General features: G+C 48.2%; 1 protein-coding gene across 1 annotated transcript in view; it reads left to right on the plus strand.

The window, feature by feature from the left end:
* LOC147886916 (uncharacterized) overlaps positions 1 to 13,524 on the plus strand; it is a 379,240-nt gene that overhangs the window by 162,457 nt on the left and 203,259 nt on the right. The gene's annotated exons all lie outside the window — the stretch shown is intronic.

Here is a 13,524-nt window from a genome sequence, read left to right on the forward strand (position 1 = left end):
TTGGCTTCATGTAACCGACCAACCAAAAGGATAACCCAAATGCCGAACCATCTGATTGGGTGGAACAATTTCCCCCAGCCATAAAAGAGCATGCCACTCTTTACAATGCAAAGGCAATAATTTAGACTTCTGAAAAATAATATAGAGAGCATCCGCCAACCCATATAATTGAAGGCACATGGCACGGAATGGAAAGGAAATGAAAAGACTAAAATGAAGATACAAGTGCAAAGCAATGATAACCAAAGTACTCACATGATAGAAAGCTTGATGTTGACTGATGTGTAAAGACTGAAGACTAGTACAAGACTATATAGTGTGAGCCTCTAGACTCTAGAAAGTCACAATGCATATGGGATAATCTCCCATATGACACGTGGCACTGCCTAGGACTCACTAGACTATAAAATAAGTCCTAGGGACCTCACTTTGACTTCACATTCCAACATCCCCCCATGAAGGAAAGGTGAGGGACTACTAGAATGAAGCCAAGAACAGAACATGACAATGATGGAGTCTACTACTCTGGGCACCCCAAGTAGCTCAGAGTCTCAAATGAAGCATGGCTACCTGACCAACACATTGGTCTAGGGAATGCACCAACATCCTGGAACTCAGCCAGGCTTGATAGAGAGACCCATCAAAGCCAATAGAAAGGAGAAAGGCTCCCACAATACATCCCCCCCTAGCTTCATAACAGGACTTGGTAGGAAGCCACACACCACTCATAAAGGAAATAAAACATAATTTGAGGAGGACTATCCAAGGCTGAAGCCACACACCACTCATAAAGGAAATAAAACATCATTTGAGGAGGACTATCCAAGGCTGAGAACCTTTATTGACTCAAGAACACAAGACTCATTATTACAAGCATTTTTGGGGGACTACCCAGGGCAGAGTACCCAAGTACACATAGAATAGATCAAAAGCAAAAGTCCCAATCATCAGGTACATAGACCTCTGAATGGAGAGAGAGATCTCTGATGTCGGCAGTGAGAGCATGAGTCGGTGTCGAAGCATCATCTTATTCTTCATCTTCACTTGTTGCAGCCCCAACCAAGTTGGCATGATCCTTGTTTTATTTCTTGGCAAGCTTCTTGAAGTAGCGATCCTCGGTGTGACCAAGCTTCCCACAGTGATTGCATTTGAAAGGCTTGAATTTGCCTTTGCCCTTGGAGTATAGTGCATTGGAGTCTGGAGTGTCTGCATACCATCTTTCATGATCAACGAGCATAGCAACCATAGGCTCATAACCCATTTGTGTCACACGCAATGCTGGTATGATCTCCTGATACTTAGAAATATCCTCAATGCTCGAGAGGAGCACAACAACTTGATCATCTTCCCCTACAGGGGTCTTCAGACTAGCAAGCTAAGTGACAAGGGATTCCATATGATTCAAGTGAGAAAGAAGAGAGTCTTCATGCTTCATTCGCAGCTTGAAGAATTCCTGTCTTAGGAATACCTTTGAATCGATGACTTTGTTGCCGAACAATCCTTCAAACTTAGCCCATAATTCGTGAGCAGTGGAATCAAAATCAAAATGATGAACAACTTCATCACCCAACCCCAAACCAATGAGAGAAAGAGCTTTGTCATTCAGATTCTCCCAGTGTGGAATTTTCTTTTCATCTGATGGTGGCTTTTTCTCCTTGCCATTAACAATATGCCACAATCCATATTTCTTAAGTACAAGACGCATCTTTGTTTGCCATGTAGGGAAGTTCTTACCAGAAACCTTCTCGAACGAAATGGTATTTGATTTGGAAGAATCCATGGATCTAGCTCGGGAGGTCTTCACCAATGTTGGAGTAGTCACGTGAAGGAGTCACTGCAATGTAATGTCAAGAGTTTACATCAAGTTTGGAACAGCTTCAATTGTTGTTGACGGATGTGGAGCAAGTGACGGTCAGAGAAGAGGGTCTGTGGCAAGACAGAGAAGAGCTGGAGATAGTAGGCGGAATTTGTAGGCAGAGCTTCATGCAAAATTCGGGCAGTCGTTCCGATAGAGATTGCTGCTCCTCCCCGCTCCAAGCTGCTCCCCCTCCCCTCCTCCCTCTCCCTCCCTCTCAGCCCCTCTCCCTCTCAGCCCTCTCCCTTGCTGCCCCTCTCCCTCCCTAGTCATTCGCTTCAAAGATTCACATGCTCAACTAGCGACACTCCAACGCTGAGCCGCTCTACGAGAGCATCCCACCCTATCCATCAACGAGGATTTGACACCACTACAGATTGAGGAGCGACGAGTTCTTTTGTAGTAGCGGGATGTTGCCCGCAAGGAGGGGAAATGGGCCGTGGTCCGAGATGGTAGGTTGTTGACCGACACCCGTCGGGCTCCCACCCGTACCCCCTAGGGAGATGGGGCCTATGAGACTCAGGTTTCCGAGACCCTAAATTGCACCATTTGGAACTGTAATGGTACCTTATGGTCAGAGACCCAAGGAACTTCTCGGAGTCTTATACAGGACGAGACATAGTCTTTTACACGGAGACACACCAAAGCCCAGAGCGTCCACTACCGATAGTTAGTGGCTACACATGGGAGTCAGCCTTCAGGGATGAGACGAGGGATACAGGAGGAGTTTAAGGATCAGGCGGGGTCGCAGTATTGTACAGGTCTTCCCTCGCTGGAGCTATCTCCATTGAGAGGAAGGACACACACTCCCGATTCATGTGGGTCCGGATCCCGACGCACAGACACCCATGACCTTTTCATAGCAATATGCTACTTCCCGCCAGACACATCCCACTTCGCCAGAGTGGCAAGAGAGGAGGGTGAGACATCGCCATATGCACCCTTACATCAGGATATCCCAGACATTTCAGCCCGTGGGGAAGTTCTTCTTGTTGGGGACTTCAACGCCAGGACGAGCACGCGCCAGGCACCACTCCTGGACTTCTGAGATGACTCTATCATGCTACCAGACATGGACCTAGACAGAGCAGTTATGACCAGGACCTCATCGGACCGACACGGGCTTGTTACACCATATGGACACGCGCTCCTTGATCTGGGTAGGATGCATGATCTCATCATCTACAATGGGCTTGACCTATGGCCCTCCTCAGGTGGCTTTACTTGCTTCCCACACGGGGGGGCCACTAGTGTAGTAGATTACATCATGGGATCCCCTACCTTCACTTAATGTATCACCAACTTCACCGTAGCACCACTCCCTCCGAGAGCTGATCACACATACCTATTCTTCACTATCGCCACCCATGCTTAGCCACACCACACACACCACATAGGAAGCATGACACCTACCATGACATACACTTTGATCACAGCCTCTCACCGATCTACTCTGGATGCCTAAACAGACTCCTAACCTACATCGATCACATACCACTCATAGAGGACCGTGCTGCCCTGATTAGTTGCACACTTCACGAGACTACCCTCCAAATCTTTCCCCACACCACACGGTCCACTAGACCACCACCTCTTGGTTCTGTACCCTGCAACAATTGGTACGATGCAGAGTGCAAGGCTTATTGCCGACAACTCCGACTTGAAACCAAATGTCACCAAATGTCACCTCGCGGCCTTCATTCACGAGGGGGTCCGACACAGAGAGTACTTACTCAGGCGACGGGGCTTGGCCACATCATCAAACACCTCTCAGAGCAGGATCACAGAGTTCTTCCCATCGAGAGTGACATTGATCATCCAGTCTCTAGCCACAGATGTGATAGAGACCCCGACCCAACGACCGCAGCACGACACACGAGACATCGAGGAAACACACAGATCACTCTGGGGGACCTCCCGTCATTGTTTGGACCCGAGATACGTCCCACGGGAGTCACGGTGGCTCTGGTCTTGCATTGAGCCTTGTCCAGGAGACCGAGACGTACAGCACCCCTTGACGGGCACCAGCGTCCCATCACTGGCTATGCACTAGCTAGGGCGACATGACATACAGAGGATTCCGCTCTGCTCCAGTCCTTTTCTTTTCATTGTTACATCTAGATGTATTTGATTTGATTATGTATGATCAGACTTAGGATTCAGCATGGGTGATGATGCTCATTTCAGTAGCTCCATCCTTACTATGATTTGTATGAGGTTTTCTGTCTCATAGACCCATCGGTCTTCCAAAGACTCTAATAAAATTTCTTTCTTTTCTTTCTTTCTACCTCGCAGCCCTCTCTCTCGCTGCCCCTCAGCCCGCCCCTCCCCTCCTCGCCCTCTCCTCCCCTCCCTGCCCCTTCAGCCCACCCCTACCCTCCCCGCCCGCTGCTCCCCTACCCACCCCTACCCTCCCTGCCCTCTCTTCCCCTATCCACCTCCTCAGCCCGCCGCCCCCCCTACCCGCCCCTCCCTCCCACCCCTTCTACCCGTCCCTACCCACCCCTCCTCCCCGCCCCATTCCCTTCCCTTCCCCCCTACCCTTCTAGCCCGGCTCCCCCACCCCCTTCCTCCTTCTTCCCTCCCTAATCCAACCTCCCCTTCTTTTTCTTCCTGTCTCCCCCTCGTCGCCTTTTGCCTCTTTCATTCTCCTGCAGCGCTTTTTGGAACGGACGGAGCCTCAAAAGTGTTCGAATCGGCCTCCTCACCTCGATTGGCAATGGATATTCCATCAACCAATCCTATTCCACCTCCACCGGTCACGAAAACTATTACATCATGATGGACCATGCTATGCTCTAGCGCCCGGATGATTCTTTCTTTCGCCAGAGAGTAGAGATTGCAGGCAGGCAGGACCAGTGCAGGATATGTAGGACCATTGGACACTTCGCGAGGGATTGCCCCAGGAAGAAGAAAAGGCCCAAGAAGCCTTCTGGTAGTACAGTAGCCCCCCCACGGCCTCAATAGGGGGGTGGTACAGGTCCATCACCTGCTCCTTGGCCTCAACAGGGGGGTGCTCCGACAGGGTGGTCCTCCTCAAGGTGGTGGTACAGCTCCTACACGTCAGAGTGCTCCTCATCGACAAAGCACTCCTTTGGTACCACTGCCTATTGCCTCCGGTGCCTCATGACCTTCAGGGGCATTCACCGCACCTCGTTGGGTTCCGGTTCGTGTGCAGATTCCACCTTCAATTCACGAGGATGCATTAGTTGACTCTGCTTCAGTTCGGGCTGTCCCTCTAGTCTCACCTCACACAGTCCGAGACGCTTCAGCTTCGACCTCCTCCTCGGTTGCAGCTTCTCCCCTAGACCCAGCGGGTCCCCCTTTATTTGGTTCGGTGCCAGACCCTCTCCCTGTTTGCAGGCAGGATCAGCTCTGGCAGATGCTTTAGATTTTCTAGAGGAGGAGTTTGTGCCCTCTACTTTTGGTGAGCCAGTGATTGGGTTTCCTGTTGACAGGGCTTCTTTGTCAGGTGGCAAGGTTTTTTCCCCTTTTGATTTTCCACCACTTGGTTCTATTCCTCGCTCATCGAGCAGGAGGTCTTCCCCTATTGAGGGGTTTGTTTCCGCCACTAGGTCGGGTAAGGTATTCCATTCTACATCCTCCCGTTGATGAGGATTGTTAGCTGGAACATATAGGGCCTAGGTGGTATCCCACATCGGCAGACAGCTGATTCAAGATCAGCTTCATCCAAGTGTTATTGAGGGTTCCATTGACGTCTTATTTATTCGGGAGCACAAACAGGATTCTAGGGATTGTGCCAAGTCAGGCAAGTTGCTTTCTGGCCATACGTTTTGGTCGCATGTCTTGGGCACTAGGGGAGGCACTTCTATTTCAGTTTCACAGCAGTCGGTTCTCCCCTTAGTTGTTGGACATGGAGTCATTATCCCCTCTAGGGCTTAGTGGATTATTCTCTTGATTGGAGGGCGTAAGGTTGGTTTCCTCAACCTCTATGCCAACATTAGAGGGGAACGCGTCATTATGTGGAAGGATTTGCTCTCCTGGGCCCCCATTGCAGATTCATGGGTGATTGGAGGTGACTTCAACATGGTTGATTTACCGTCAGACAAAAAAGGGGGTAGAGAAGAAGGACTTCACTCTTTGGAGAGAGCAGCTTGGAATGCCTTCCTTTTTCAATACTGTGGCAGAGATACTTGGTTGGACGATGCCTTTCTTATTCAGCCATAGTCCCTCCTGTTTTCTTGGTCGAACAGGAGGCAGCAGATGCCTATTCATGCATGCATTGACAGATTCTATGTAGATGATTGGGCACTAGACAGAGGTGGATCGGTATGCATTGTTGCTGGGGTTTCCACTTCAGACCACTTTCCTGTTGTGCTGGCTATCTCAGAGCCTCACTTGAGAGGCCAGTCTGCCAGCATCAGGATTCCGGATGCCTTGTATACAGAGGAGGACCTTACTGAGGCAGCCTTGCAGATATGGGTTTCTCATGTCCAGGGTGGGCAGCCATCTCCATCACGTAGCTGCTGCCCTTTCTGGTATTAGAGACTTTTACCACTCTGTTGCTAGTACCGGGAGATGAGATATTCTCAGACGTGAGATTGGTATTCGCCAGCAGTTAGCAGCCTTGCAGAGGGAAGAGCAGAAACGGACTTCAGATGCTTGGATTCAGGAGCGCCTTGCTGCAGCAAGGGCTCATCAGCAGACATTGCTTGATCAGAGAGCAGAGTATGCCTTTCATGCATGGGAGTCCTTCTGGATACAGATGGGTGGCAGAGTCAATAAACACTTTTTCTCTACTCTTGGCCCTAGACATATTAGAGAGAGTGTATCCCAGCTTATTGACTCACACGGGGTTTTACAGATAGATCTAGATGACGTCATGCGCATAGCTTCAGATTTCTATGCCGCCCTTCTTACTGCAGATCCTGATACATAGGATAGAGAGGATGCTAGACAGGTTATTTGGCAGAGCATCCCTATGTTGGTAAAACCGGATATGCATGTTTTGCTTCACCAACACAGAGTTCAGGACTGTACTTTCAATCCTTCACAAGGACAAGTGCCCAGGTTCGGATGGCCTCACCGCTTCTTTCTTCATTGCATTTTGGGATATGATTGGAGACTACATTACATATGATTGGAGACTTCATTACATCAGCTCTGTAGAGCATTTGGGACTCTGGCGAGATGCTCGGGTCGCTCACAGAGGGTCTCATCCACCTTATCCCGAAAGGGGGTTGCGGAAATTTAGTGGTCCAGTGGAGGCCTATCACACTTTTGGAGGCATGTTACAAGATTTTGGCCAAGGCAATCAGCCTTCGATTGTAGCCCGTTCTCCCAGATCTTATTCATGACACTCAAACAGGATTTGTGCATGGCAGAAGCATTTTTAATAACATCTTCTCGTTTTGGGAAGCTTCAGAGTGGGCCATGCAGAGCGGCTAGAATCTAGCCATTCTACTCTTCGATTTTGAGAAAGCTTATGACAGAGTAGATTGCGGTTTTTTGGAGGCAACCCTTTTACATTTTGGCTTTACAGATGCTTGGATCAGAGGTGTTTCCTCTTTGTACAGATCAGCCCACAGCCAGGTGCTTATTGGTGGGGTAAGGGGTGAGAGATTTCAGATTTCCACATCAGTCCGTCAGGGATGCCCCCTTGCTCCTTTTCTTTTTTTGTTCGTGGCTGAAGCTATGAGTATCTATATTAGATCTCAAGCTGACATCTTTGGGCTGAGACTTTCCATCAAATGGGAAGAGGAGCTACTTGACAGTGAGTTGGCAGATGACACAACAGTTTACTTGGATGCCACACCACAGACGCTCACTTCTTTCAGGACAGCATTGGATTTATTTTGCTTGGCGGCGGGGGCGCAGATAAATTGGCATAAATCCAATGGCTTTTGGATCAGTGATGATGACACTTCAGATTGGGGGCTTGACATAGGTTTCACTTGGGTTCAGAGAGGTGTGCCAACCAGATATTTGGGCTGCCAGGTCGGCCTAGATATTTCCTCCACGCAGCAGTTTGCTCCCATGTTGGAGGAGACTAAATCTCAGTTGACAGGACATCTCAGAGGAAGTGCAGGGAGGATCTTGCAGATTGAGGCAACCCTTCCAGTGGATTGCGTAGACACAGATGATATGCCTCTCACTTGCTCCACTTGGGCAGGTGCTTTTACGAGAGGGGATATTGCTCTTCAGGTTTTGGCCTTTCGAGATGCACATGGTGTTACGCTCTAGCCGAGGTAGCATGACCTCGGAAGAATCAGTCGACATTTCCCTTATAGGATCTATCTTTGTAATATATGTGTTTGCGCTTTATGTAAATGATCGGGAGGGATTAATGTCAAGGTCCTAGGTGAGGGCTGATAGCACCGGACTAGATAGATCTGAGACCAGGGGCCTAGTGCAAAGAATGTGCCTAGGGGCAAGGAATTAAATGCATCCCAAGAGAGGGGTGAAATGTTGCATTAGAAAGGCCCTATATGGATGACATGTGGCATCTAGATCTATCTAGGGAATTGGGGTCTGTCAAGGCTTGTGAGAGAATGAAGAATTGGGATTTACGGGATTTCGTAACAGTTCTCTCTCTCTCTCATGCTTGAAGTTTGGCAGTTTGGCTGGGTGGACAAGAGAGGTGCTACTCCCGTGACCTGCAGTAGTGGTTAGGATAGAGATTTATGGTAACATTTGGTATCAGAGCGACGGGTTGTGTAGGGGTAAGACCTGGGAGCAGCGCAAATTAACGGGCTGAAGCGTGGTGACGGAGCAGGGGCCGTGGGAAGGCCTGTCGTCAATCGCCTGCCAGCAAGTAGTCTTAGCCTGGATGTTCCGTAGGTGGTGATTCGGCGACGCATGGAGGTGTGGGCTGGTCGACGTGCAGTAATGGGATTCACCTGAAGGGTTGCGTGAGCTCGTGAACGACCTGTGTGCACGTAGTCCGGGGGAGTGGTCGGAGCTGTCGATGCAGGGATTGGTGGTTTGGGAGCGCTGGTGGCGAATCACAAGAGGGTGATGACGAGAAGACTGCCGACGAGATCCGTGAGGAACGGCGCTCACGTGGAAGGTTGTGACGTGCTGCGGTGAATCGACGCAGACAGTCCGTAGGTTGGCGTGGGCAGCGCAATCTGGAGGATGCGCGACACCAAATAAGGCTTTTATTCACAGGCAGACAGAGCGTGGAGGTTGCAGGAATTGAAGACTCGAACTGCTTGGAAGAAAAGGGTGTGGCTGTTCGTGGATGACCAGGAAGCTCTCTTCAACCCCCTTAGTTTCATGTTTTTTTCCCCTCCTTGATTTAGTCTGGTGAGGCTACATTGTTTTTGTAGATAGGACCTCGTGAGTAATCAGCCTGTATGAGGCTTTAATGCTGTAGTAAGATCAGATTATGCTTGAGGATATGCCTGTGGGCTTCAGTCAGAGTAAAATGCAGTAGTTTCCCTAGTATAGGGAAAGGCGGGATTGAATATATATGCCTGTGTCAAATACGTAATTAGTGTGCATGTCAGATTGCAGGAGTTCCCTAGTATAGGGAATTGTGTTCGGAGTGTCAGTACCCTGAATTGTGTCAGCTTGTGATTACGGTGTTCTAGGGGTGTTTTTAAAAAAAAAAAAAAAAAAGCCCCAAACCAAAACACTTGCTGAACTAAATGGAAGCAGAAGAAGGAGCTTCCAGGAGGGACCCTGGTGAATCAGGAGTCCGGCCGACCCAGCAGGGATCGCGCCCAGTAGCTCACACTTTATCTGGCAGGATTGCATTGTTGGAGGATGCCTTGCAACAGTTGTTAGCGCAGCAATTACAAGCCAATGCAGGGCAGTCCGAACTTAGGAGAGTACTACAGAGTATGTCTGCCAGACCTTCTCGAGAGGAGAAGGGAAAGGCCCCAATGGAACCGGAGTCTAGTGTCCATACGGTCGAGCCTAGGAAGGCTAAAGTGCCAAATATTGCAAATTACAGACCGGAAAAGTATTCTGGTCGGATGAACGACCGTAGCTCCGATGTCATTGAGACATGGTTACACAAATGGGACGAGGCGTTCGCCATTTGTGAGATCAGAAATGACATCAAAAAGATCCGCGAGGCCACCCATATGTTTAGTGAGGCAGCGGATCGGTGGTGGATTAAACAACAAAAAGACGGGATAGCATCCACTACCTGGGAGGGGTTTAAAAGAGAGTTCAGGAAACACTTCTTACCTCCTGACGAGGCATCCCGAGCTTGGGATCAATATAGGAACCTGCGTCAGAGAAATTTATCAGTGGCAGAATACACTGATAAGTTTCGAGAGAGTGTAATGAAGGTTGACGAACCCCTGCCTCAATCAATCCAAGTGAAAGATTTCATATTTGGATTGAATGACCGAATAAAAATGGAAGTTCGGGCTAAGTACGCGAACACGCTAGATGATGCAATAGCTATAGCCTTGAACTACGAGGATGCCAAGGGCAGCAAGCCAAGTGGGTTTGCACAGGTTGGAACCCAGTATGGGTATCCAAAGAAATCTGGGTTTAAGAAGAAGTGGACTAGTAAAGGGAGTGGTTCGCAGCCGAGTGGTCAAGCCAAGCAGGCGAGACCGGCTGAAACTCCTAAACCAAGTACCACCATTGGAGTGAAGAGAAAAGTAACTCCAATGGCAGCCCGGGCTTGGTCTAAGTCTCCCTTGAACCCGGAACAAAGGGAAAAAGCGAGGAGAGAAGGCTTATGCTTTGGTTGCCTTCAACCTCATCAGTGGAGAGATTGTCCACGTAATAAAGATCGTCGGATGGCTGAGATGGTGATCTCAGAGTGCGACGTGGAGATGCAGGGAAGTCCCAGAGCAGAAGAGATGCAGATTCAGCTAGCGGGATCTTCTCAGAGGTTAGTACCTTGTTTGTTCTGTGTGTCTGTTACTAAGTTAGTGACGAGTGCACCTGATAACATCCTATCTAAGCCCGCAGCAACGGGGTATACAGCCTTCAATGATACGGAGTTAATCAAAATGAAAGGGCAAGTGGCCAATCATGATGTCATTGTGTTGTTTGACTCAGCGTCAACTCACAATGTGATTAACTCCAAGCTCGTGAAGAGGCTGAAATTAAAGACAAGTCCATCTGACTACGCGTATACAGTCAGGATGGCTGATGGAAGTTCAACTGAAGTGTGGGACCAAAGGGTTACCCAGTTGGAGCTTCGGATTCAGGACTATGCTGAGAAGCTTGATTTTGAAATAACCAAGCTTGCTCATGCGGATATAGCCCTGGGAATGGCGTGGCATTCTAGGAAGAATCCAGCCATTGATTGGAAAAAGCACGTATATCAATTCAAGATGAATGATGTGCTTTATGTCTTGCGAGGTGAAAGAGATATACCTCAGGGACCGTTGGTTTCCGTGATGGAAATCAGAAAGGCTCAAGTAGAGTCTTTATACCTTTGCACAGCATCGGTAGAGTCGGTGGATGAGTCTTCGGCTAGCACTGATGTTATGCAAAGTGATGAGATGGCCAAGCTGGCTAATCTTATAACAGAGGAGTTCTCTGAATGTTTTAGGGATGAACTACCTTATGGGTTACCTCCAGAACGGAAAGTTCAGCATAAGATTGAACTGATCCCGGGGGCAGAACCTGTAAATAGACCTCCCTATAGAATGAGCTTTACTGAAGAAGCGGAGGTGCGTAGGCAACTGGAAGAATACCTCAAGTTGGGGCAGATTCAACCAAGTTTCTCACCTTTTGCTTCACCAGTGATATTAAAGAGGAAAAAGGATGATACGTTTCGCCTCTGTATAGATTACAGAGCATTGAATAATATCACTGTTAAGCACAGGTATCCGATGGCTCGGATTGATGATTTGCTAGATGCATTACATGGAGCCGTGATTTTCAGCAAGATAGATCTTAAGTGCGGCTATCATCAGATCCGGATTAGAGCCGAGGATGTGCATAAAACCGCTTTTAGAAGCAGGTTTGGTCATTATGAGTTTTTGGTAATGCCCTTCGGACTTACCAATGCTCCAGCGACCTTCGTCATGCTTATGAACGACTTACTACGACCGTATATCGGAAAGTTCGTAGTACATTTTATTGACGACATTTTGATATTCAGTAAAAGTCTTACTGAACATCGTGAACACTTAAGGATAGTGTTCAGTACTTTGAGGAAAGCCAGTCTTTATGTGAATAAAAAGAAAACTATACTGTGTATGGTTAGGCTTGAGTATCTAGGGTTCATAATTACTCCACAGGGGGTAGAAATGGATCCGAAGAAAGTGGCTGCGATACTAACTTGGCCAATCCCTCAGAGTCTGACCGCGTTGCGATCATTCTTGGGATTTGTCCAGTTTTATAGAAGGCATATCAAAGGATATTCCGGAATAGTATCGCCATTGACTGATCTGACCTCAGATAAAGTACCTTTTATTTGGGGACAGAATCAACAAGAAAGTTTTAACACCATAAAACAAGCTGTGGTCTTAGGACCGGTGTTAAAGATAGTTGATCCCCAGAAACCGTTGTTCCTAGAAACCGATGCAAGTGGCATTGCGGTAGGAGCAGTCCTCCTTCAAGAGGGAAGGCCAGTAGCCTTTGAAAGCAAGAAGCTTTCTCCCTCTCAAAGGAATTGGCCAACTCATGAATTGGAGTTGTATGCAGTTATCCATGCTTTGAAAACATGGAGGCATTATCTGTATGGTTCAGAGTTCTATGTGGATGTGGATCATGATACTCTGAAACATTTCTGTAAACAGCCTGACTTGAGGGGCCGCCAAGCTAGGTGGGCAGAGCTCATGCAGGAGTTTAATCTAACGATTCGGTACCGAAGAGGAAAAGACAACAAGGTAGCTGATGCGTTGTCTCGCATTATGCACAACCTGAGTTTCACGGTATTAGAGAGTGCTCTAATGACCGAGATCAGAGAAACTCAGAAGGTGGACGAGTTTGTCCAGAGCTTATGGCCTAAGGCTCATGTGTTAAAACCCGGGGAAAATGAAAAGGATGACCTGGCATCCAGAAAAGGCCAAACTTATGCAAGATATACCATAAGGGATGGTATGCTAGTTAGAAATGGCAAGGTTGTAGTACCTGGTCAGAATGATCTCAGGCAGAGAGTCATTCGACAATGCCATGATAGCCCGTGTGCGGGACATCCAGGTGTCGAGAAGACATATGATCTCGTGAAGCGAGACTTCTTTTGGCCAAAGATGAAAAAGCATATTCATGAATATGTGACACGGTGTTTCTCGTGTCAGGTAAGTAAGGCCGAGCGGGTGAAGCCACCCGGACTTTTACAGCCCTTGGAAATACCACTAAGTAAGTGGGAGAGCATTTCCATGGATTTTATTGTAGGACTACCTGCAACACAAGGAGGGTATAATTCTATCCTTGTGGTGGTTGATCGTCTAACCAAGATGGCTCACTTCATTCCGACTAGAGAGTCTATTAGTGCCCCGCAAGTAGCGGAGTTGTTTATTAGACATATATTTCGTCTGCATGGATTGCCTAGATCCATAGTGTCAGACAGAGATGTCAGGTTTACCGGTCATTTTTGGACAGCGGTATTTGAGACACTAAGGACTGAGTTGGGAATGAGTAGTGGGGATCATCCTGAGACGGATGGTCAGACGGAGAGAGTCAACCAGACTTTAGAGGATATGCTAAGGGCATATGTGTCATTGAGGCAACATACATGGGACAAGTGGTTGCCATTGTTGGAGTTTGCCTACAATGACAGG

Source organism: Dipteris shenzhenensis, chromosome 23, assembly GCF_047967505.1.
Source record: "Dipteris shenzhenensis isolate YYH24624 ecotype China chromosome 23, Dip_SZ_1.0, whole genome shotgun sequence".
Lineage (NCBI taxonomy): Eukaryota > Viridiplantae > Streptophyta > Polypodiopsida > Gleicheniales > Dipteridaceae > Dipteris > Dipteris shenzhenensis.